General features: G+C 35.1%; 1 protein-coding gene across 3 annotated transcripts in view; it reads left to right on the top strand.

Annotated features, from left to right (window-relative positions):
• CDH12 (cadherin 12) overlaps nt 1–25,701 on the top strand; it is a 1,151,516-nt gene that overhangs the window by 1,061,718 nt on the left and 64,097 nt on the right. The gene's annotated exons all lie outside the window — the stretch shown is intronic.

Raw genomic sequence — 25,701 nt, 5'->3', positions numbered from 1 at the left:
TTCAGCAAAACACAGTAAAATGGCATACTATTCATTTATAGCTATTGTTAACATGAAGAAAAATCGGAGCGGTTACATATTTTCTTCAGAAATCTAGAAAAAATATTTGTGAAACTGTGAGTATTGCAATGTTTCAATTCTTAGACACCTTCAGAAATGTTTCCTCAGGGTTATCCCACTAATTAACTTGTAAGAACCACCACAAAAATAATTGCATTTGTTTTTGTACAGATTGAAACCCTGTAGCTTTTGTATATGATCGGGTATTTGTTGCTCTAATGCCTCTTTGATGATTCTGAGAAGATATGCATTATATTAAATTCACATTGTGAATGCTGTAGGAAGGAGATAAGATAAATAGTGCTCAAAAAGGATTAACTATTTTATCTTAATGAATATATCATATAATCTTATCAATAAAGAAATTTCTCCCAAAAGCTATCTTAATCTGCAGTATATGTTAACAAAACAGGCCATAGTAAATAAAATTAATATGTTCTCTGCTAAATAATGCAAACTACAATATGAAAGATTGATTAGAGTAATACAAAACAGGAAACTGGACTCTGCATAAGGAGGCATTCTTAAAGCTTACATTCAAAAAAAGAAAAAAAAAATTATGTGTTAGTCTATTTACCAGGAACTATCTTTCATGAATTACTTATTAATTTTCAGTGGGAATAACAGTCGGCTTCCAACAATAGCTAGGACTAATACCTCTAAAAGGTATATTATAAATTCTTAGATCAGTTGGAAGTATGCAGGGAACATAAATGCATAAAAATTCTGAAAAATTTTATAATGAAAACTGTAAGAGAGATTGTGTATAAATTGGTAAACATGGACAGAAAAAAGCAGGCATGGCTTCATGCTATGTAATACTTCAAAGAAACTCCTGAAAGAACAAAACCATAAAAGGGAGTTGAGACTTTAGAAACCATATCAGTAGCCAAAAGTATTAGTGTCTGGGATGTTTGCCCTATTTGACTTTTTCACAAATTTGCTTTACTTAGTGTTTAGGACCCTCAAGAGAATTATTTTGCTGAAGTTGTGTTTTTGCAAGAAGTCAAGTTGCAAATGTACTGATGACCCCATTATGTCCATTTATAGAAGCTAAGGGACTGAGAATTCATTTTACAAAAATAAATAAATAAATAAAGAAAGAAAGAAAGAAAGAAAGAAAGAAATAAGAGTATTTGGCTACATCTAGCTATGAAAAAAGAGATGAAACTCCGTAAAGATTAAAGGTTTAATGAAACACCCAGGTCTACGTATACTTAAAAAAAATAGAAAGAACTTGTTATATCTGTATATTTAGATACAGATCTCCTTACAATAGATTTGGAAAAATGCACCTGCACACACTTACATACTATATTTTATTAATCCACTACATTTTGCATTAGTATAAATATTTTACATCGAGAATTATTAACAATAAGATTAATAATGTGCTTGGCATAAGATAGAACATGTAATAAGTAACAGGTTTCAAATATCCTTTTACTGTGTACACTTTGTGGATGGTGGCTAAAAAGTACATAAATATTTAAACAATAAGTGAAAATTGACAATTGCCATGATGAGGTTCAATACTGGAACTTTAAGGACTATACCAGATATGAAAAATAAGACTCATGGAAAAGGTGATGTTTGAATAGACAATGAAGCATAAGTATGGGTTTGATTCCTAAGATTGTAAAACTGGGATGAAGGAGAGGGAAAAGAGAAGTGGGAGAAACAATTTTAGATGGAGGGAGTGGAATTGAGGGAACCAAGACAAATGTTTTTGGTAAACCTGATCTTCAGAGTTTCCAATGCTAGTTATGATTTTGGAAATTTATCGGTGATTTGATATTCATGTCTGTAATCTCTCCTTTATCTATTTTGGTAGCCATTGCCTACAAGATTTGCAGAAACTACTCTCAGTGAGACAACTGAATATATAAACTTCAGACATGCTCTTATCAAGTTATTACTCCATCAGAATCTCTCTCTTATGATGGAATATTATCTGTAGTTGACAGTATTGAAGTAAGGCAATCACCTTTACTATTATATCCTGCTTCTTTTGTCTGCATAGGAAAGAACAGCATTTCCTCCAATTTTACACCATATGAATGAATAAGAATAACTCATTCCAGAAATCACTGGAGAATTTAACTCATTATAGAGAGTTAATGAGAAAAAGCCATTTTCCTATACCTACTAAAATAACAAACTAACTGACAATCAGTAGAAAAGATACTATTGCAAAGGACATGTACCAAGATGGACAGATTTACTTTTATTTACATCAGTGGCAATTCACCATCAACATATAATGATATTATAGAAGATGGCAGAATAGGGGACTGCAGTGCTCACTCCTCCAGCTAGTTGGCAGGCAGAGACTGCCTGAAACAACTGTTCTGGGGCTATGAAGCCCAGGGGAGCATTGTAGAGCAGCCAGGGAAGAGCAAGATGAAGAGGCTGAGACACTGCATTAAAAAAAAACAACAAACAAATCACTCAGTGGTGACTGCTGGTGCTCACCTCCCACTGTTGAGGCTAGCTGCTTGGGGTTTGGCTCCTGCAGATAGAGAGGGATATGGAAGTCCTCTATCCCAAGAACAGGGGGAGGCAATGTAAAGTACTAATCATGACTCTTGATCAGCTAGCTAAGGTTGCTGGGTCCCAGCTCTTTCATCCCACTCCATATAGGGATGGCCACACCAATATTTCAACCCCACCTCCGACAGAGGTGAAGGCAGTGGAGATTCAAAGAAGCAGGGCCCATGTAGGGATGTAGGGGAAAGTTTGCTGAAGAACACCATCTGGTAGGCAAGCTTGGAATGCCATTCAGAGAACATTCAAAAAGGCTTTTTGGCATCTTTCCTGACCCACTCCCTAGGGCTCTTTGGAAATCGTCTGTGCCTCATTTGTGGATCCCTGGCCCTGTTTTGGTTGGGAAATGTTGACTTAGAAAGTCCTCTCTGGGATGACCCTTCTCCCAGACATTGCCCTCCATGCAAAAGCAGCTAGAGGCAATGAAAGGAGAGTAAAAAGAAAACAGTTATAGAGGCAAAACAAAAACAGAACAGATCAAGATTCCTGGAGAAAGAACAGAGGAAAGGAGGCTCTCCCCTGAGGGTGAAACAATTTTACAAATACTGCAGTCTTAAATTTGTACTGCATACCCAGGGCAAGAGTCAGATGAAGAGCTGAAAAAATCTGGTCAAATGTGAGCGATTCTAAATGTCTAGAATAAGTTGAACCAAGTGTTTACTTAAGAATAAACTCATCAAGATAATTAGATGCCTGGAGAGCAAAAAATTACAAGTCATACTAAGAAATAGGAAGATATGGCACAGTCAAATGAACAAATTAGAGTTTTGGATGATAAACAGATTTTGGAAAACTAATCAAGATGTTCAAACAGATCTCCCAAATTAATTCAAGAAGATGAATGAAAATATGGTTAAAGGGAAAAGGTATAGTAAGAAGACACTGGGTGAGCATAAAGAAGAATTTGGAAGTATGAAAGGAAACATAATAGAACTTATAAGAATGAAAGGCACAATAGAAGAGATTAAAATATCTTATAAACATACAACAGCAGATTTGAAAAGGCAGAAGAAAGAATCAGTGAACTTTTATGAGAAGAAAAATGAAAACTCACAGACAAAAAAACAGAGAAAAGAGTGGGAAAAAATGAGTAAGTTCTCAAGGAATTGAATGACAGCATGAAGCACATAAACATATGTGTCATTAGTGTCCCTGAAGGAGAACAGAAGGGAAAAGGGGCAGGGAGAATATTTGCAGAAGTAATGGCTGGGAATTTCTCAACTCTTATGAAAGGCATAAACACACATGCCCAAGAAACACAACATGCTTAAAATAAATTCTAATAGACCTACTCCAAGACACATGTTAATCAGAATATCAAATGCCAGAGATAAAGAGAGAATCCTGAAAGCAGTAAGAGAAAAGCAATTCATCCCGTACAAGGGAATGGTAATAAGACTAAGCACCATTTTTCTTCAGAAACCATGGAGGTGAAAAGGCAGTGGTATGAAATATTTAAGATACTAAGAGAGAAAAACTGCCAGCCCCAAATTCTTTCTCTAGCAAAACTGTACTTCAAAAATGAGGGAGAGTTTAAAATATTCACAGATGGACAGAAGCTGGAGGAATTTGTTAACAAGAATCCTGCTCTACAAGAAATGATAAGGTAGCTGCAGGCTGAAAAGGAAAAAAAAAAAAAAAAACAGTAGCTACAGTCTTGTAGGAAAGGGTAGAAATAAAGATTATCAGTAAGGGTAAGGTTCAAAAGAAATACAAAAGTAAGATATAATTTAAAAAACAAAAGATAAAATGGTTGACGTACTGCCTTTATAGTAATGACATTGAATGCTAATGAATTAGCTACCCAATCAAAAGACACAGATTGACAGAATGGCTTTAAAAAGTATGATCCATTTATATGCTGTCTATAAGAGATTCACCATAGACCCAATGACACAAATGGATTGAAGGTGAATGTTGGAAAAAGGTATTCATTGCAAATGATAACCAAAAAAAAAAAAAAAAAGTAGGGGTAGCTATACCATCATCAGACAAAATAGATTTAAATGCACAACTGTTACAAGAGACAAAGAAGGACACTGTTTATTAATAAAAGGAGCAATCCAAATAACAATCATAAATATTTATGCACCTAACGAGAGTGCCCCAAAATACATGAGGCAAACACTGGCAAAACTGAAGGGAGGACTGTACATCTGTATAATAATAGTTAGAGGCTTCAATACACCACTCATATCAATAGATAGAACAACTAGACAGAGGATCAAAAAGGAAACAGAGAACTTGAAAAATATGATAAATGAACCAAACCTAACAGACATATAAAGAACATTGCACCCCCAAATAACAGGATATACATTATTCTCAAGTGCTCATGAATTGATCTCCAGGAAAGACCACATGTTGGATCATAAACCAAGGCTTAACAAATTAAAAAAAGATTAAAATTACACAAAGCACTTTCTCTGACCATAATGGAATGAAGCTGGAAATCAGTAACAAGTGGTGAAGCAGAATATTCACAAATTTATGTAAGTTAAACACCACACTCTTAAACAATCAATAGGTCAAAGAAGAAATTGCAATAGAATTCAGTAAATATCTTGAGACAAATGAAAATGAGAACACAATTTATCAAATCTTGTGGGATGCAGCAAAAGCAGTTTAAGAAGGAAATGTATATTCCTAAATACCTACATTACAACAGATGAAAGCTAAAATCAAAGACCTAGTGGCAAACCTGGAGGAATAGAAAAGGAACAGCAAGCTAATCCCAAAGCAATCAGAAGGATAGAAATAACAAAGATTAGAGTCAACATGACCATAATACTAAAGCCAAATAAAGATACTAAAAGAAAATAAAATTACAGACCAATTTTTCTAATAAATATAGATGCAAAAATCCTCAACTAAATTCTCCCAAATTGAATACAACAGCACATTAAAAGAATTATTTACCATGATCAAGCGGGTTTTATCCCAGGTATGCCAGGGTGATTCAACACAAGAAAAACAATTATTGTGATACACCATATTGACAAATCAAAGGGGAAAAAACATGATCACCTTGATAGATGCAAAAAAGGCAATTGGAAAAATCCATCATCTTTTCTTGGTAAAAGCACTTCAAAAGATAGAAATAGAAGGAAACTTCCTGAACATGATGAAGGGTATATATGAAACACCCACAGTTAACACTGTACTCAGTGAAAGAGTGAAAGTTTTCCTGCTAAGATTTGGAACAAGACAAGTATTCCTACTATCACCACTGTTATTCAACAATGTGTTAGAAGTTCTACCTAGAGCAGTTAGACAAGAAAAAAAATAAATAAATAAAAGGCATCAAAATTGGAAAGGAAAAACTAAAATTTTCACTGTTTGCAGATGACATGATCCTATTTGTAGAGAGTCCCAAAAAGTCTAGAAAAGTAAGCTGCTAGAGCTAATAAATGAATTCAGCAAAGTGGCAGAATACAAGATCAACATGCAAATATCATGCATGTTGTATCTATACACCAGTATTGAGCAATTTGATTTGAGGAGGAAAGAAAAAATTCCATTTACTATAGCATCCTATTAGCTGTATCTAGGGATAAATGTAACCATGGTTGTAAAGGAATTATACATAGAAAGCTAAAATATATTGCTAATGAAATCAAGAAGAGCTAAATACATGGAAAGACATTCCATGTTCATGAATTGGAAGACTAAACATCATTAAGATGTTAAACCTACCATAAATGATTTACAGATTCAACACCATTCCAATCAAAATTACAACAGCCTACTTTGCAGAAGTGGAAAAGCCAATTATCAAATTTATTTGGAAGGGCAAGGGGCCATAAATAGCCAAAATATCTTGAAAATGAAGAATAAAGTTGGAGGACTCACACTTCCTGACTTTAAAACATATTACATAATTACAGTAGTTAAAACAGGATGGTACTGGCATCAAGATAAACATATTGACCAATGGAATTGAATTGAGAGTTCAGAAATAGTTCTTCACATCCATGACCAAATGATATTGAACAAGTTTACCAAGTCCACTAAAAAAATATAGAATAGTCTTTTCAACAAACGGTGCTGTGAGAACTGGATACCCATATGAAAAAGAATGAAAGAAGACTCCTGTCTCACTCCTTTATACAAAAATTAACTCAAAATGGATCAAATATCTAAATTCAAGAACTAGGACCTAAAACTCCTAGAAGAAAATGTAGGGAAACATCTTCAAGATCTTGTGGGAGGCAATGGTTTCTTAGACTTTACTTCCAAAGCACAAGCACTGAAAGAAGAAATAGATAAATGGGAACTCCTCAACATTAAAAATTTTGCTTCAAAGGACTTTGTCAAGAAAGTGGAAGTTCAACCTATTCAAAGGGAGAAAATATTTGGAAACCACATATCTGATAATGGATTAATATCTAGAATGCATAAAGGAATCCTACAACTCAACAATAAAAAGACAACCCAATTACAAAATGGGCAAAATTCTTTAATAGACATTTTTCCAAAGAAGAAATAAAAATGACTAAAAAGCACATGTAAAGATGTTCAACAACACGAGCTATTAGGGAAATGCAAATCAAAACCACAATGAGATATCATTTTACACCTCCTAGAAAGGCCACAATAAAAACAAACAAACAAAAAAAAAAAAACAACAGGAAACTACAAGTGTTGGAAAGGATGTGGAGAAATAGGAACAATTATTCACTGCTGGTGGGAATGTAAAATGGAGCAGTTGCTGTGGAAGACAGTTTGGTGATTGCTCAAGAAGCTAAGTATAGAAGTGCCATATGATCTGGCAACCCTGCTGCTAGGTTTATACCCAGCAGAACTCAAAGCAGGGACTCAAACAGACATTTGCACACCAATGATCAAGGCAGCATTATCCACAACTGACAAAAGATGGAAGCAACCCAAGTTTCCATCAACCATGAATGGACAAACAAAATATGCTTAATACATGCTATGCAATATGTTATGCAGGTATATGAAGTAATGAAGTCCTAATGCATACAACAACATGTTTGAACCTTTACAACATTGTGTTGAGTGAAATATGCAAGACACAAAAGGACAAATATAGTATGATCTTACTAATATGAACTAATTATAATAAGCAAACTCATAGAGTCAGAATCTAGAATATAGGTTATTGGGGATAGATAGAATGGCAGTAGAGAAAGGGGAGCTGATACTTAATTTGTAAAGAATTTCTATTTAAGTTGAATGTAAATGTTTGGAAATGGACAGTGGTGATTCTAGCACATTATTGTGGGTGTAAGTAACAGCACTGAATTATACTGGTGAATATGGTTGAAAGGGAAGTTTTGGGTCACATATGTTACCAGAAAGAAAGTTAGAAAATAAAACTTCTGACTGTATAACACAGTGAACTCTGTTGTGCACAATGGACTGTGTGGTTAACAGTACAAATATAAGAATGTTCTTTCATTAATTATAAAAAATGTGCAACACTATTTTAAGTTGTTAATAATAAGATAGTATATGGGAAAATACACTTAATCTAAACAATGGACAATAGTTAATAGCAATATTTTAATATACTTTCAGCAATGTAAAAAAGCACACTAATGCACAGTGTCAATAATGAGGAAGTATATGGGAACATTGTATTTTTTACATGCCTTTTCTGTAAACCTTCAACCTCTATAATTAAAAAAATAAATAAAAATAATAAAAAACATTATGCTAAGTGAAAGAAATCAGACACGAGGTAATATATATTGTATAATTACCATAGTATAAGTGTAAATATAAATAAATTTTGGAGAAAGATTTAGATTAGTGGTTATGTAGGGTTGGGGAAGGATAGGGGGATTGAGAGGTAACTGCTAAGGAGTATGGGGTTTTTGTTTCTGGAGTAGTAGAAATGTTATATAATTGATTGAGGTGATGAATGCACAACTCTGTGATTACACTAAAAGCCATTGATTGTACACATTGGATGGATAGTATAAAATTGCTTTAAAAAAGCCTGTAGTTCTTTGGTTTTTCTCATGCCTTTGATTATGGTTTGTTAATTTTCTTGGGGTATGGTAGGAACATATTGGAAGCAATGTAGTTATTTTAGATTATTTGTTTTTCTTATTTCTTTGGTTATGGTTTGTTAATTTTCTTTGGATATGGTAGGAACATGCTGGAAGCAAAGAACAAAGCATCCAGATTCCAATGGTCACATGGGGAACCACTCTGCTACTTAAGTTTAACTGAAATACTTTCCTATTTTTTGTTACTTTGTAATTCTAAAATTGTTGGAAATATCATTGTAATTTCATGGTACTTTATTAAAGAAAGCAGCTAGATTGTCAGCACAAGGCAGTAAAAATGTTCAATATCTGATATTTTAAAATATGATAAGTGTGGACCCTACCTGTAATTATTCTAAGCACTTTGCTTATGTTTAAATGATTTTGACTTTAAATCTATAATATGTTAAATGGAACTATGACATTATTAGCATCGGTCAGGCTAGACATATAAAAGCTAAGATATATAGTTATTTTTTAGCATGACTTTTGTTTTGTGTGGGAAAAAAGGGCTTTTTATTTCAGATCAATTCCTTTTATTTTTCTGGAGAAACAAAAAGCTCTTATAATATTTAGATTCAACTAAGGCTTTATTGATCAAATTCAATGGATTTGTTACATTAATCTACAGCTCTGTTTTTTATGATTATTGGAACTAGGTAGCCAATGAAGTAATTTTTAATTTTTGGAAGATATTATATTTTTCTAGTTAGACATGGAAGGGAATCACAATGATTAAGTGACCAGATATTAGTTAGAATGCTAACATTTTTGAAATTATCCCATTATACTTCATATAATTCATAAAATGAGGGAATATCTAGGTCTATATATTCTATATTAATAACCTGAATTTTGGGGGTTTAGCTCTTTCCTGTGAGAGGTCCAGGTTTTTAGCTTTACCTTGAAGTGCTGAGGGAGTACCCTGTGTATGTGCAAATTTCTTAGCTTTTTCCCTTCTCTATAATTTCTTACACTGTTTTTAGAGAATATCCATTTTCTTACATTTCTTTGAAATTTTGTGTATTATGATTTTTTAAAGATTAATTCCTTTAAATATACAATAAGTAGATCTGAGACCCTCTCCTTGGAAAATATTGCAATAATCAATGATCAGTGTAAAACCAACCAAGTGGACCCACTTGATAAGCTTCCTCAGATTATTCAGTGATTTAAGAGAATGTAATTTTTAGAGGGCAAAATGAACTAAAGTCTAGACAAATCCCAAGCAGGACACAAGCTTCGTTAAGCAGGAAGAAGGAAAATAAATACTTTTTTACAAATAAGATATATATTTTTGAGTTTCAAATGAAAGACAATTCTAGTTAACATGGCATCTGTCTTACAATCCATTTGGCCAAGGCCACTAGAGAGAGTAAATAAATCCAATTCTGATCTTGGAAAAGTAGACATTTCATTCATTTCAAAGCAATAAGTATGATAAAGTTATCTGGTAAATACAAAAATAACTGTTTGAATACTCAAAGATATAAAATAAATAAAGGCATACTTTACATGTGATTAGGACATTATTAATAAGAACCATCAGTTGTATAAAATAATTAAGTACATGTAAGTACAAGATTTTGTGGATAAGCAACATAGTCAGTGATGAGTCCTTACTGTCTAATATACTTTTCATCAGAGAAACAAAATATAAATATTTTGCCTTTTTCATTTGAGAAAAACTGTTAACACCAGTTAAAATAGATAACATATAAGGAATCAGAAGGTAGAATTTCATGAGAAGAATGCACTAAATTCTGCCAAAAAAGGATTTAGAAAGACTTCATGGGAAGTACATGAGCAAAGGCAGGAGGTGCATTTCATGCCTGAGGAAATTAAAGGGGTTGGTGATGTGAAGGAAAGGTATAATTCAAATAAACCAGTTCCAAAATAAAGAAAGGGCTTCCAAAAATCCTACAGCAAAAGATACTTCTAGGAAGAATACAGCTATATTTATTGAGCACATCATTTACTTTTTTAGTCAGATATTACTGTCCATATTTTAAATACATGACAAATCTGAGACTCTGCATGTTTAATATAAAATGATTAAATAGCACAGCCCAAATTCAAGCAAGACTGTCTGATTCTAAACTTTGTTTTCTCTCCATTAGAGCAAGCTAGTTCAAAGTATCTGCAGAATAAACCAAAGCCAGGTATAAAGCTTTGTAGGCACATAAAGTTATTTTAAAGATAAAATTGTTTTTACTCTGAAAATATTCATAGACAAAACATATGGGCTATGTGGGCCAAGAGAATGACAGAATAAAGGAGAGTTTGGACGTTGACATCAGGTATGTAAGAGGAAATAGAGACAGAGTTTAAATAACAATTAGGATTTTAATAATAACTACATTATTTTAGTTCCTAGAGGCTAGAGCAAATACCATACAACGTGTTGGCTTAAACAATGGGAACTGTTGATGCTAGGGGGAGTCCAAATTCAAATTGTCAGCAAGGTGACACTTTTTCCCAGAAGACTTGCATTCTGGGGCTCTCTGCTGGTGATCCTTGGTCTTTTGCTTCTCTGTCACATGGCAATGCACGTGGTGTCCTCTCCTGGATTCTTTTCTGATTTCCATTGGCCTCCAGCTTGTTGCTGCTATCTCAGGCTTCTCTGTCTGTGGCTTCATTATAAGGCCTCCAATAAGATTAAGACTCATCCTGACTTGGCTGGGCCACACCTTAACTGAAGTAACCTCATCTAAGACCCTACTTATGATGGGTTCTTAATTTAAGATTTAGAGCATATTGTTCTGGGGTACATAGCTCTAAGCCACCACATAGATCATGGAATATTTGCCTTCTTTAGAGAACTGTTTTAGTCATGTTACATGCGTGTCTCCAAAAGGAGCATTTAAGGACAGAAGCTTGGTGTCTTTATTAAATTATTATGATTTTATAAATGTTTATTTTCTCATCAAGCATTTAAAACAGAGCAGATAATCTATCTGAGCTATCTAAAATATAAATTTGTATATGCAAGAACAAGTGGAAGGATAAGAAAAAAATTAAGAAATGAAAGGAGCTAATAGGAAATTAATCTCTACTGTTTAGCAAGGATTGAAAGAAAAATGTAAGAGTTCTTAAGGAAAACAATTAATTGTGATTGTTGATGAAACTACCACAGTCTGTATTGTATGTGATTTAGACTTTCAGTAAAATATTCATTGAAATAAATGGAACTGAATTTACTTGTATTTAATTATCTGCCACAAGATCAAAATAAAAGTTAAGACAAAAATAAAAACAAAATCAATAGTAACGCAGAGCAGACCAGATGAAGAGATTTTAATGTATCATTATTATTACCTGAACAGAAGAATATTTTCCTGCCTTGCCACCAAATCATTTTTCCTTCCCTTTTATTGCTTAAAGGATGTATTTAAAGTAACTCTATATGATCAAGTATATTTTACAAAATGTGCTTAAAAATTGGGGCATGATCAAAGTTAGCTTTTCCATTACCTCTGAGAAAGTTATTAAGCAAATTAAGAGAAACAGTTTTAAGGGGAATGCTTACCTAATGAAGAGAATAAAACTTTTTAGGAATTTCTGGAAAACTCATTAACAGAAAAGTAATAAAATTGTACTCTATCAAATGGGCTGCACAGATGAGGTTAATGCTTTATTTTTTTTTAAATTTCTATTCAACTGTTAAAACAGGATCCTTAGTAGCAGTCACAGTGCATACTTGGGAGAACTAAAGATTTGTTTCATTATATATAGATAATAAATAGCTATTTTTCATCTAAATCTCATCTTCTCACCAAATGAGTTTGAGATGACTCAAACATATTCTGTATTTAAGACTTTCACTCAATTTAATCTGGTAAGTGAAGCCAAATTAGACAGTTCCTATTATTTTATTGTGATTAATTGCATTTTAAGTATCATTTTACCCATAAATTGAAAGTGGACTGTCACAAACCAGAAGTAAAACTTGTGACAGTCACTCTGAGTGGTTGTACCTAAATTTTAGAACTTCTCTGGAAATAGCTAAGAAAGGTAGGAGTGGTTTCATTGTCAGTATCTTCATGGTCATTTCTTCAAAATGCCTAGACACAAGATCACAAAAGAAAATGATAGTTGTTGTCTCATATTCATGGCTTAATCATGTTCAGGATTTACTCTCATAAAGGCAGGACAGCAGAAAAATGACATGATCTAGCCCTGGAACTACTATCGTGTAGTCTCCACCAGCTGCAAGAAAAGGTTGAAGATGTTTAGCTGAGTAGACCATGTCCACAGGCATTTCAGCAGTGCTCAGGAAGCAGGGATTAAGTTTTCTAGGAGGATAACATCTAGAGAAACAGAGATGCCAGACTTCACAGGGTCACAGAGCTAAAAACTGGATGTTGGAAAGTACTGAATGAGAGCCAAACAAAAGCATCATTGTGTGAAATGGGCCCTGGCTATTTTGCTATTAGTTTGTAGTTCAGAAGTTTGTGTGGAATCTTTGTAGTTATATTTTAAAGTTGAAAGCTGTGAATACCACAACTTGGCCCCACAAATAAGCATACGTTTGTGTTATTAGGAAGAATTTTGAATTTAGAAGACAATGAAATGACCAAAAGTATGGGAAAAAAGAAAGGAGAAAAGGGTAAGGGATCCGTATATATAAATATTGATATATAGACATGCATAGATATAAATAGGCTATATACTCAATTACATTTCTAGGCAACATATATTTTATCACATTTAATATTTACACCAAAACAGGCATGCTTTAGTTTCCAAATATTACAGAAGACAAGAAAAATAGTTATTAGAGAGAAAAATTCCTCAGCTAATAGCAAAAGACAAATGAAGGTATTGGTACATCATCCTAGTTCTCTTTGTCTACAAAATTAGTGTTCTTCATGTTGTATTTCATTGCATCTCGTTGGTAACAAATTTATGGGTTGCAAGCCACATGTCAATGTTAGAATGAACTGACTAAATAAATGAAATTGCATAAAATACTTGCAAAGTAATGGTGGTTGGTTGATAGATATATAGCAATATAAAACAAAGAGATAGACACATTATTTTATGTATGCATTAAGTTCTTGCATTTTTAAACAAGTTATTGGAAAAGCTTGACAATGAAGCATAACCTGTGTATGTAGGGGGCTTCTTTGTACAAAGTAAGATTTCTGTTTAATTCAACTTCATAAATTATAACATATCATACAAATAATAACTATAAGATGACCAGCCATCTGGACTCTGCCTAGACTAAGGAGTTTCCCAGGACTTGGTCTTCCAGTGCAAAAAGTGGGCCAGTCCCAGGGAAACCAAGAGGAGATAAGCATCTCAAATAAGAAGACATTTTAAAAATCCTAAATATGTTGTCTTAAAGTAGAAATATTTTAACTATTATATAGGTAGGCAGAAGAGGATCTGTGCATTAAATTTATTAAAATAGCAGGTGCTATGTTCAAAATAACATCCCAGGACCTTGGAAACCCAGCGATGAATAAAATAGGTTTCTGCCCTCAAGCAATGTGAGAGGACTTGGATAAGAAAGACAATCATATGCACACACACAAAAAAATCCAAGATATTTTACAGGTTCCAAAAGCTAAATAAGCACTAAGAATATCAACGAAGAAACCATTCATTGCAAAGCAGCAAATTTAAAAAAGTAAAGCTTTAAAAAGTAGCTTGCAATTTAATTTGGTTGAATAAGGGAAACAGAAGGGAATTCCAAAAGCTATTGGAGGTTCATCTTCAGGAATGAGAGTATGAAGAATTCCACAGACCTGCTCCCCAATGATGAAAGCATAATTAGTGAAAATAATTTTAAAAATGAAAACAATTTAAATCTCTGGAAAATTTCCTAAGACCTTCAAGCAAGCAAATACACATCTATTCAAGAAAATTTAAAAGCTAACACTTCGTAACAACAGAGTCTGTGGCCCTTGACCCATGATCTGCACCCTTGCTTCTGCCTCATCAGCTCAACTTGATGGGAGCTCCACTTAGTGTATTATGGCTAATAGACAGGGTTCCATCTCTTCTCAACTCCTGATCAGGAGATATGATATCTCAGTGGGAGGGATAGGCCACCACCCTTATTTCTTCCAACTCCAAGTTGTAGAGGCTGAAATACTGGTGAGTATAGCTGAGAGGTCAGAGCTATCTTCCCCCATAGGCCCCCACTCTCATACAGCAAAGACCCTATTCCAGTTGCTGCAGTCTAAGAATATGGGGCCAATTGCCCTTGACACAGCTTTCTGGTAGAGAAGATGTTCAATTCCTGGAGATGGAGCTACTTACTTTGCCCAATGCCCAGAGCAGTGGTTCTGTGAATCTGTCCAGGAAGAGAGGCAGTCCAAAGAACAGAGTTCAGAAGCTCTCCCCAAAGGATCTGACCTTAGTTGAAACAGAGTGTTGGGAAGTTCAAGCTCAAGGCCTAAGTCAAAAATAATAGAATGTTGGTTATAAGCAATTAAGATGAGGTTGAGAGGATGAAGCTAAACCATACACCAAGTAGTTTTCCAGTGAGAACAAGTGAAAGACAGCTAAGGAAAACCCTTCTTGGGTCAGAACAAACTCCAAATATTGACCTCAAAAACTATGCCTAAGGTGAATTTAATTAAACCACATTATGGAGCAAGTTATGTCCTACCACATTGTTGAAGACAGTTGATCAACTGATAGTTAGTGGAAACTAACAGTTGGGTTTAATATTAAAGGAGGCTGGAAGCTTAACATAGAGATGAGGGTAAGAGTCAAATACAGTCCTGCTAAACAACTGCAAACCTAGGTAAACTGTAAACATAACTAAAGCAGTTCCCTCTGAGGAACAGTGTCACAGACTTCACACTGTAGCAGGAATAGACTTCATTAATATATTCCAGCTAAGTCACTAAACAAACAAGAAATCAACAACAAAAAAAGAAGCCTCAGAGAAAGATGAAGGAAATCAATATCCCAAGTTGCTACATTCCTTAATATCTCATTTTTGAGCAAAATCATGAGACATTGAAGAAAGAGGAATGAATGGTTAATTCACACTGAAAAAAGAAATCAGAGAGTACTATTGAGAGTGAGTAGAGATGCCAAATTTAACATACAAAGACATCAGAACAAACATTATAAATATGTCAAAAAAGAAAAAAACTAAAGGAAACTATGCTTAAAGAAGTAGTAGAAGCTATTATGGAAATACCTCATCAAATAAAGGGACAGAAATTATAAAAAGATACTGAATTATAAAAAAAGAACCAGATGGAAATTCTAGATTTGAAATATACAATAATCAACCTGAAAAATTCACTAGATGGGTTAACTATAGATTTAAACTGGCAAAAGAAAAAATCAGTGAACTTAACAGATTGGTAGAGTTTATGAATCCAAAAAAAGAGAGAAAAAAGAATAAAGAGAAATAAACAGAGCCTGAGAATAATGTGGAACAACATTAAAATCACCAAAACATGTAATGAGAGTGCCAGAAATAAAGGAGAGAGAAGAGCAGAAAAATATTAGGAGAAATAATTGCTGAAACTTTCCCAATTTGTTAAAAAACAGAAATCCACACATCCAAGTTCAGTGATCTCTAAGGATAAACACAAAGAGATACACACCCAGAGAAGTCACAGTAAAAATGCTGAAAGGCAAAATCAAAGAGAAAATTTGAAAGCACTGAGAGAAAAATAACTTCTCACAAATAAGGGAAACCCATATGATTAACAGTAGACACATCAGAAACAATGGATGTCAGAAGATAAGGTAAGTGCATATGCAATGTGCTGAAAGAAACAAAGCATTACAAACTATCAAGCACATATTTTATATCCAGCACAACTATATTTCAAAAATGCAGACAACATAAATTTAAACAGAACTGAGATAATTTGTGCCTTTCAAACCTGCCTTACAAGAAAGGAAATTCTTTAGTCTGAAAGCAAGGGAATCCAAATGGTAATTTTAGTTCACACCATAAAACAAAGAGCACTTGGGCAAGGTAATAATATAATTATAAAAGAGAGTGTACACTCATATTTATTATTTATTCTAACTAATTTAAAAAGAAGTAATATGCATATAATCATGTCATTGGTACTATAACATAGAAATGTGTTTAGCAAGAGCAACACAAAATAAGTGGGTGAAGCAAAGCTGTATTAGAGTAGGGATACAGAAATCAGGTAGTAACTTGAACACACAGGAACAAATGAAGAGAACCGGAAGGTTATTACAACAAACTACAAATAGATATTTGCTTTTCTTTCTTTCTCAGCTTCTTTAATAGACTTACAATCATATAAAGTCATAGTTATAACAATCCTTAGTTTGGGTTTTAATATATATTATACTTAATATATTCACCATATTTAATATATATATGGGGAAAGGGAATAGGGCTATATAGGAATAACAGTTCTATATCTCTGTCTTAGTGGAATTAAGTCAGTAAGACTCTGAAGGATATTCTGGTAAGTTGAGATTTATGTGATAAGGCCTAGTGAAAACACTAAGAAATAACTGAAAAAATATATACTGAAAAAAAAAAAGGAATTAATGTCAAACTAAAAAATATTCACTTAATGTACAAGAAAGAATTAAAGGAGGCCTAGAGGAACAAAACAATATGAGCCATATAGAAAACAAACAAAAAAATTGGCAGATTTAAGTCCACCTGTATCAATAATGGTATTAAATATGAATGAATTGAAAAACTTAATCAAATAGAGATTGTCAGACTGGATAAAAGCTGATGAACACAAAAAATGCATGTCTGCAGTGTAATGGCATCAAAGACAGCCAACCTGATGCCTTGAATTTACCAGGTGTTTTTTTAGTCTACTTGTGTTTTTTGCAACACTTTTAGCCCATGAACATAATAGGTAATCATTTCTTGGGACTTCTCTAACATCTCTGAAAAATTTTTATGTACAGGAAGCAAACATTCATATCACTGCACAGTACAGTGTACTTATATCATAGTGAGTCTGATGTTGGACAACTTCTGTTATGGCAACAGGGAAAGAACTAAGGAACAGAGGGAGTATGGAGCTTGGTTTGACAATTTCTGCCTTTTGGGAGGAGGAATAATATGCAATTGGGTGGGGAGAAATCAGTTTGGAGGCGCTGGTTAATCTAATGTGTTCATGGAAGGCAAACCCATATCCAGAATATTTGTCTTTTCTTATTAGAACAAAATGATGCCCCTTCTGTGATGGAAGTGGCCCAATGTAATCAGCCTGCCACCAGGTAGCCGGCTGATCACCTTGGGAATGGTGTCGTATTGGAGACTGAGTGTTAGTCTCTGCTGCTGGCAGATTGGGCACACAGCAGTGACTGTAGCCAGGTTGGTGTTTGAAGTGGAAGTCCATGTTGCTGAGCCATGCATAACCTCCATCCCTACAGTTATGGCCACATTGTTTATGAGCTCATTGGACAATGACAGGAGTGACTGGGGAAAGAGACTAATTAGTTTCCACAGAATAGGCTGTCTTCTCCACTTGATCATTAAAATCTTCCTCTGCTGAAGTTATCCTTTGGTGAACATTTATATAGGAACTAAATATCGTCATGTCTTTGCCTACTCAGAAATGTTTATTCATATACCTCTTCTCAAGACCTCTTTGTCACCAATTGTACAATCATATTCCTTTCAAATCTCTGACCATCTAGCCAAACAATATCCTTCCAAGTATACTGAACAACCAGGTGCACTATTTTATTTTCCATCCACTGGGAAGATTTCCCTTCACACTGTCCTTCAGGGATGTTCCAGAAAGGGGCTGTAGTGCTGCAGCTGTCCGCTTTTGGGGGTACCTGTATAGCACATAGAATTATCTATAAACCAGGCCTGAGTTTTCTCTTCCTCCATGAACTGATTATAAGGAACTCCCCAAGAGGCCATAGCTGTGGGCTGGACAAGAGAAGGGAATGTGGTAGGATTGGGGAACATGGGCATTTGGGCCATTTCCTCATGTAACTTACGTGTGCCTTTAGGACTTGCACAAGCCCAATCCCACATATACCACTTTCATTTTATGATGAGGGATGCTTTGAACACCTAACTTTATGGCTCAGTGGGGTCAGAAAATACCCAGCTTTTGATAGGCAACTCAATCTCATGGTAACTTGGTGGCCCATGGTTAAGCATTCCATCTCTACTAAGTAGCAGGCCAAAAGCTGTTTCTCAAAAAGAGGGTAGTTATCTGCACAGGATAGCAAGGCTTTGCTCCAGAATCCTGAGTCTGCATTGTGACTCTCCTATAGAGGACTGACAAAGGCTCCAGACAGCATCTGTGCTACTGACACTTCCATATGATCACATGGCCCAAGAGCAGAGCAGCTTGCACAACATCCTCAGCCTGTGGTAGAGCCTCCTCTTGTTCCTGTCACACTCAAAATTAGGAGCTTTATAGGCTACTCAGTAAATGGGCTGGAGTAGCACACCCAAGTGAGGAATATGTTGCCTCCAAAATCCAAAGAGGCCAACTAGGTTTTGTGCTTCTTTTTTCAGTTATAAGAGGAGCCAGATGCAACACCTTATCCTTTGCCTTAGAGGGGATATCTCAACGTGCCCCACACCACTGGACACCTAGGAATTTCAATGAGGTGGAAGGGCCCTGTATTTTTGTTGGATTTATCTCCCACTCTCTGATATAAAAATGACTTACTGATAAGCCTAGAGTAGTTGCTACTTATTGCTTGCTAGGTCCAGTCAAAGTGATGTCATCAATATAACGTATCAGTGTTATGTCTTCTGGGAGAGAGAGATGATCAAGGTCCCTGTGGTGTGGATTATAACATAGGGCTTGTAGGGCAGTGAGAATGTATTGCTAGGCTTGCCAGCTGAAAGCTAATTGTTTCTGGTGGGCCTTACTAACAGCAATTGAGAAAAACACATTTGCCAGATTACAGGAAATGCTTTGATTTGCTCAAGCAATGATACCACAACTGGAAGGGCAGCTACAATTGGAGTCACCATCTGGTTAAGTTTATGATAATCTACTGTCATCTTCCAAGACCCATCTGTTTTCTTCACAGGCCAAATAGGGGAATTCAATGGGGATGTAGTATGAATTACCCCCCCTGTATCTTTTAGTATTGCTTTTGATTTACTATTTTGCTGGTGACTTCCACTGGGCCTTTCCTGCCATAATATCCCTCATTCCACAAGTCAGGGAATCAATGTGAGGATTCTTCCAGTTGCCAAGTATGTCTATAATGATTATGCATTCTGGACTGGGGAAATAACCACAGAATGGTTTCTGGAGACCTACTGGACCCACTGTGACATGGACCTGCACTAAAACTCTACTGATCACCTGGCCTCTGTATGACCCTCTTCTAACTGGTGGACCACAACAATGTTTTGGGTCTGCTAGAATTAGTGTAAATTCTGAGCCAGTGTGTAATAATCTCCAAAATGTGTGATGATTTCCTTTTCCCCAATGCACAGTTACCCTTCCCACAGATCTCTTTTGGGAAGTCTGGGAGGAAGATTAACAGTATAAATTTTTGACATTGTGGTAGGGTCCTTCCCCAAGTAGACCCAGCATTTCCCTCATTCAAGGGGCTCTGGGTCTGTTTCTCAAGTCTGGAAATTGATTAAGGGACTGTGGCTGCCTGTTTTTGTTTCAAGTTAGACTTTCATTCACTTGACCTAAAACTCTTCTGTTTATACAAAGCAAGTAGGAATTTAGTAAATTGCCCATCTATTTTATTTATAGGTACCCCATGATCAACTAGACAATGCCATAGGTCTCTGTAAGTCGGACTATTTTGATTTCTGCTTTGAGTTCACTGCCCATTATGCTAGCCATGACCGCCTTGTCTTTGGTGATTAAGTGCTGCCGCTGGATTCCTGCCAACCCAGGATCTGATCATCCCCCATTGTATTTAAGGATTCCAGTTCAGTGACAGCAGTTCCCTCAGTAGTATCTCGTCTATAGGGAAGAACAGCCACAGAGCTCTTCAGGAATGATTAATCTAGCCTACCAATTTATTCCTCACAGTCCTGGTAAAAGGTGTATCCTCTACATATTCTGGGATTAATGAGCATGTCTTAAATAATAAATCCACCTTAACATTTCAATCCCTCTAAGCCTTCGGATCCCCTCATCTACATTATACCAGAATAGTTCTTGAATTTCAACCTCATGAATGTAAGGCCACCTTTTGTTCCACATTTCAACCAACTATCCAAACAAACCATTAGGTCCCTTTCTAACCCTTCAATCTATAACATTGAATATAGAATTGCTGCTTAGTGGACCCATATCAATAAATTCAGCATGATCTAACTATATTCCCTCCACCATTATCCAACACCCTTTATATCTGTTACTACACATATTCCCCTGATTTCTGTATATATAAATTGGAAAAATCATGCAGTTCCTTTGAAGTGTAGTGCAACTTCTCATGGGTCACACTTTGTACTACACCTTTTAGGGCCTATTAGGACTTTAGTCTAGTCATAGTTCTGAAAGAAAAGGGGTAGTGGGAGTGGGTCACAAGAAAAATTAGAAGTGTCTTCCTGATCAACTATCTTAGGGCATTCCATTGCAGTTTCATCTGGTGAAACTGGATTAATCTCTTCAGACAGAAGAGTGAGGGCTGTTTGCTCAGGGGAGCTAGTTGCAGGTTTATCAGACACTGCAGGGTTAATCTATTCATGTGGAGGTTGGATGTCAGATCACTCAGGGCAGACTGGAAGTCAGGAGGCTGGTTCATCAGGGCAGGCCATTATAGGTTTATCTGGCAAAGACTCAGTGGATTTTAATGTCACCACCATTGTTATCAACCGATATGTCCCCATTCCAATTTTCAGGATCCTATTTCTTTCCAATCAATGCAGACAACCTGAAAAGTTTGGAATTTAGTATACATTGTAATTCAGCCACTTGCACAATAAGACTTTGGGTCTGATATTCAGAAATCTCAATTCTGTGGCTACACAATAAGATTTTCTTTTTCTTTCAGTACCCACATAGAAACTTCTACATCCTTCATGTGGTGCTTAAGTAGGAAATTTGAAGTCCTGAGCTCATCCCTTTCTTTTACACATGTATTCTGCATATTTAGGAACAACCAGCCAATATCATCATAACTTTTAATTCCATAAAACTCTTAAAGGTGTCAAAAACACTCTCATCCAGAGCCTTGCATCATATAAGCATTTGAGCAGCCAAATCCAGTGGTAATACTTTGTGGATCTCTCTTGCCAACTCATGCCATGGACTACCTTGTTTGTTGAAAATTGTGCCATCTTGATTTTTGGAAATAGAATCATTAGTACCTTTGAAGCTATTCAATTAGAGAAACAATTCCAAAAACCCCAGAACCGAATCAGAAGTCTCATCCTAAAGATTCTGTTTCTCAAAACCACTCCTGGTACCAAAGCTATATTAGGGTTCTCTAGGGAAACAAAAATGATATACATACACATATATTATGTAAATATTATGAGATTTATTATTGGAATTGTCTCACATGAGTGTAGGGATGGGCAAGTCCAAATTCCCTAGGGAAGGCTGCAGTCTGGGAACTCTGATGAACATTTTTGATGAATTCTCCAGGAGAAGCTGGCTGGCTGAAGTAAAGCTGGAAATTTTCTCTTCTGACTGCTGGAATCATAACTTCTTTAAAGGCCTTCAAGTGATTGGATAAGACTTCTCTCATTGTTGAAGGCAATCTTTTCAGTTGATTGTATATGTAATCAGCCATAGATGCAATTAACTTACTGGTGATTTAAATCCACAAAGTGTTCTCAGATCAAGAATCAAGTGATTCTTTGCTTGACCAAACAACTGGACACCATAACCTGTCCAAGTTGCCACCTGAACTTACCCACCACAGTAAGGTAACCAGATTTCATTCTATGTAGCAAATACATAGAATCTCATCTATATAACTTAATTTCAGAAACACCAACCATGCTTAAATTTCTTTTACTGCATTTGAACTAAGCATTTAGACTATGAATATTTGATTATCCCCAGTACTTACTGTTTTATGAGAAAACCCATTCTATACCTTGTGCAGCACTCATAAAATTCTTCATTCTATTTTTATGAAATCTTTCTGCAGATTCAATTCTTTGTTCCTGTTTCTAGTCACTGAAGCATAACAAGTAAATCTAACACTGCTTTCACATGAGAGTCCTTACCAAATTGAAGGCTGTTAGTATGTTCTTCTTGGGTCTTCTTTCTTTCATTCTGCTTATCCCTAGTTAAACTGCTGTCCTGGTCACTTACTCTCTTTGATGTTAGGACTTGTATGACTATTGTAGCAGTTTTATTTGGGTACATCCATGTTAGTACAAAAAGGATATCTATTTAGGGAGCACTTGCTAAAGTTTACACAGTTATCAGGGATCGTCTGGTCTACAATTCTTTTTGCTTAGCAAGTTCTCTTTGTGGTTTCTACTATTTATAAATATTACTTTATCACTGAATTCCTTTTGGTATGTCAGACTTTAAATCATCTCTGGCTAGACATTTCCTCTTATAAGTTTCACAGGGACCTTAAAGTCAACATATTCAAAATTAATCTCCTATTTCCTTTACATACCTCCTCCTCCTCTGGCAATTAATAGCATTATCATCATTCACATTGTCATCTCAGCTATGTTTCTTTCTCTGTTTCTGCTCACATCCAAGCATTCACCAACACCTACTGATTTTGTATTCCAAATATATTTTTTTAACCTGTCTCTTCTTCATTTGTACTATTTCTGTCCTAATTCAATCTCTTAATAAAATTCTGGGTTACAGGGAATGCTTAAAGTCTTGGCCCCTTCAAGTATAGCCACCATATGCCTTAAGAACAATCTACTTTTAATTTATACCCTCATAATGCTCTTCAGTGGTGTTCATCTTTCTCAGAATCAAGTCCTGCCTCCTTAGTTTAATGTATGAATCCCTCCTTTACCAAAATCATTTATTATTTTTTAACTATGCCCTGCAAATATTTTTCTATAGTAATTCCTAATAGCATTTAGTTGTCCACACATACCTCCCTTACTTTGCCTGCCCCAGTCTTCTTCTGAATACTCCTATATAGCCTTCAACTGTCAAACAAATATCATTCATAAGGCTTGCCTGAACCAATGTGTTTGTGCTAGGTGTCTTTTCTTTGTGCTTCTATAGGGAATTCTTTATCCTTCTCTCAGCATTGGAATCTTCTGTCTCTATATGTCTCCCTAAGTAGACTTTTCAATAGCAGTAATTGCACTTTATATATTTTATATGCTTTAACCCAGTACATTTTCTGATGGATAATGGATATTCACCAAATATTTAGTGAATTAAGCAACTGAACATAGTCAGCCTATATCAACAATTCTTCCAGAAATGCTATAGTCAATAAGGAGATTCAGTAGCAATTTCCTTCTTAAATCAGGCATGCACCCAGATGAATTGAGATGCTGGAAAGGAGTATCATGAGAGGATGCTTTCTTGTTTATAAAAGGAGAATGTGCAATAGGGCTAGTTTATGGCTGTGTGCCCTGATTTTTAAATATGCCCTGACTCAATTTTAATTTTTGAGAGTGTTCTATCAGATAAGACACTATATCGAAATAATAAGGCATTTTCATCAATAAGGTGTTTCATTTCAATAAGGTGTTTTCATCCCTCAAATCAACAGCAGAGATATCAAAGAGATTAACAGCATGGCTTGTACTCTGATCCTAAAATGTTCAGTATCTTCTGGTTGAGAAATCAGTTGCTGACAAATATTGACAAATTTGAGGATTCTAAATCTCATTTGTAAAGACATACTAGTTTTGATCTAGCACTGAAATGACGTACAAACTGTTTTAGGTAGAAATAACTGGCTTTTCATAATAACTAGTTCATGAGGCACATGCCTTGACTGCATTTTCATAATGACGAAGCCAAGCACTTTCTGTAGACTAGGCAGGCTGACTACAATGATGGCATCCATTTTCAGTCATTGTTTGTAATGATCTCGCCTTGATCAAGCCGGAATAATGGTGATCAGTATAGTGCATTGTGCCTTATAATTAGCAAAGTCCTTTGCATAAAATGTTCTATTTAAAATTTATAAGACTGTATAATGATAATTATATGGAGTGCATTGACTGCCTGGTTCAAATATCAGCTCTAAAACTTCATAACTATGTGAACTTGGGCAAATTACTTATGTCTTTATGCCTCAGTTTCCTCAACCATAAAAGGGGGAAATTAATAATACTATTTTTGAGGTTTTGATGGGGATATAATAAGTTAATATTTGTAAGCATTTAGAGCAATGACTGGTACATTATGAGAGTTCAAAATGTTAACTATTTTATGATTATTACTATTATTATTATTTATTAAATACATATGTTTGATGAACAATTTTAAGAATATTATTCTATCTGTATACAGTCACTTAAAGATTTACATTATTGAAGTTTCTGTTTTGTTATTCATTTCCATGGAGTATTTTAGTCCAGCTTCTTCACATAAAGAAAGCAACATTCATTTTTAAGTATGTCAGCTAATAAAGAAGACAAAGAGGCATTTTTAACCAAGGTCATTTTTTGTTACAAAAAGTTGTTTTATTATATAGTGTAATAAAGCAAGAGTTGTCCTTTTATATGTGTTTGGGGGAAATATTTCTGCACAATTAACAAATCGTTAGTTAAAACATGTTCCCTTAGTTTCCATAATGTTATTTTTCTATCCATGGAAACACACAGATTCTACCTTTGTTCTGGCCTAGGTTCTCCTCTGTAGTTGCTTCCAGATGCTTCCATTCCTTTCATTCCCACCCCCACAATTATTCCCTCAGCCACCTTTAAGGAATATTTTACTGCTTGAAATGTTTTAATATTCAGCAGGTTAAGGAAACCCATGGTCAACTTTAGAATTTTAGTCTCTGCTGAGCTTTCAAGATGTCAAGACCCTAAAATAATATGAACAACAGAAGTACTAAATCTTTCATTATTTCCAGTTTCCCCTTGAGCTTACTGACTTTGCAATAAAGAAGCTGTCATTTACACTCTTCTTTATTGCAAGGTAGGTAATAGCTACAGGGAGAAAATAAGGAAATGTGTCAAGTTAGCCTGACTGTCACTATGATTAATGTGTAATCATTG

The sequence above is a fragment of the Choloepus didactylus genome, chromosome 11, assembly GCF_015220235.1.
Source record: "Choloepus didactylus isolate mChoDid1 chromosome 11, mChoDid1.pri, whole genome shotgun sequence".
Lineage (NCBI taxonomy): Eukaryota > Metazoa > Chordata > Mammalia > Pilosa > Megalonychidae > Choloepus > Choloepus didactylus.
This window is presented reverse-complemented; position numbering and strand designations above follow the sequence as displayed.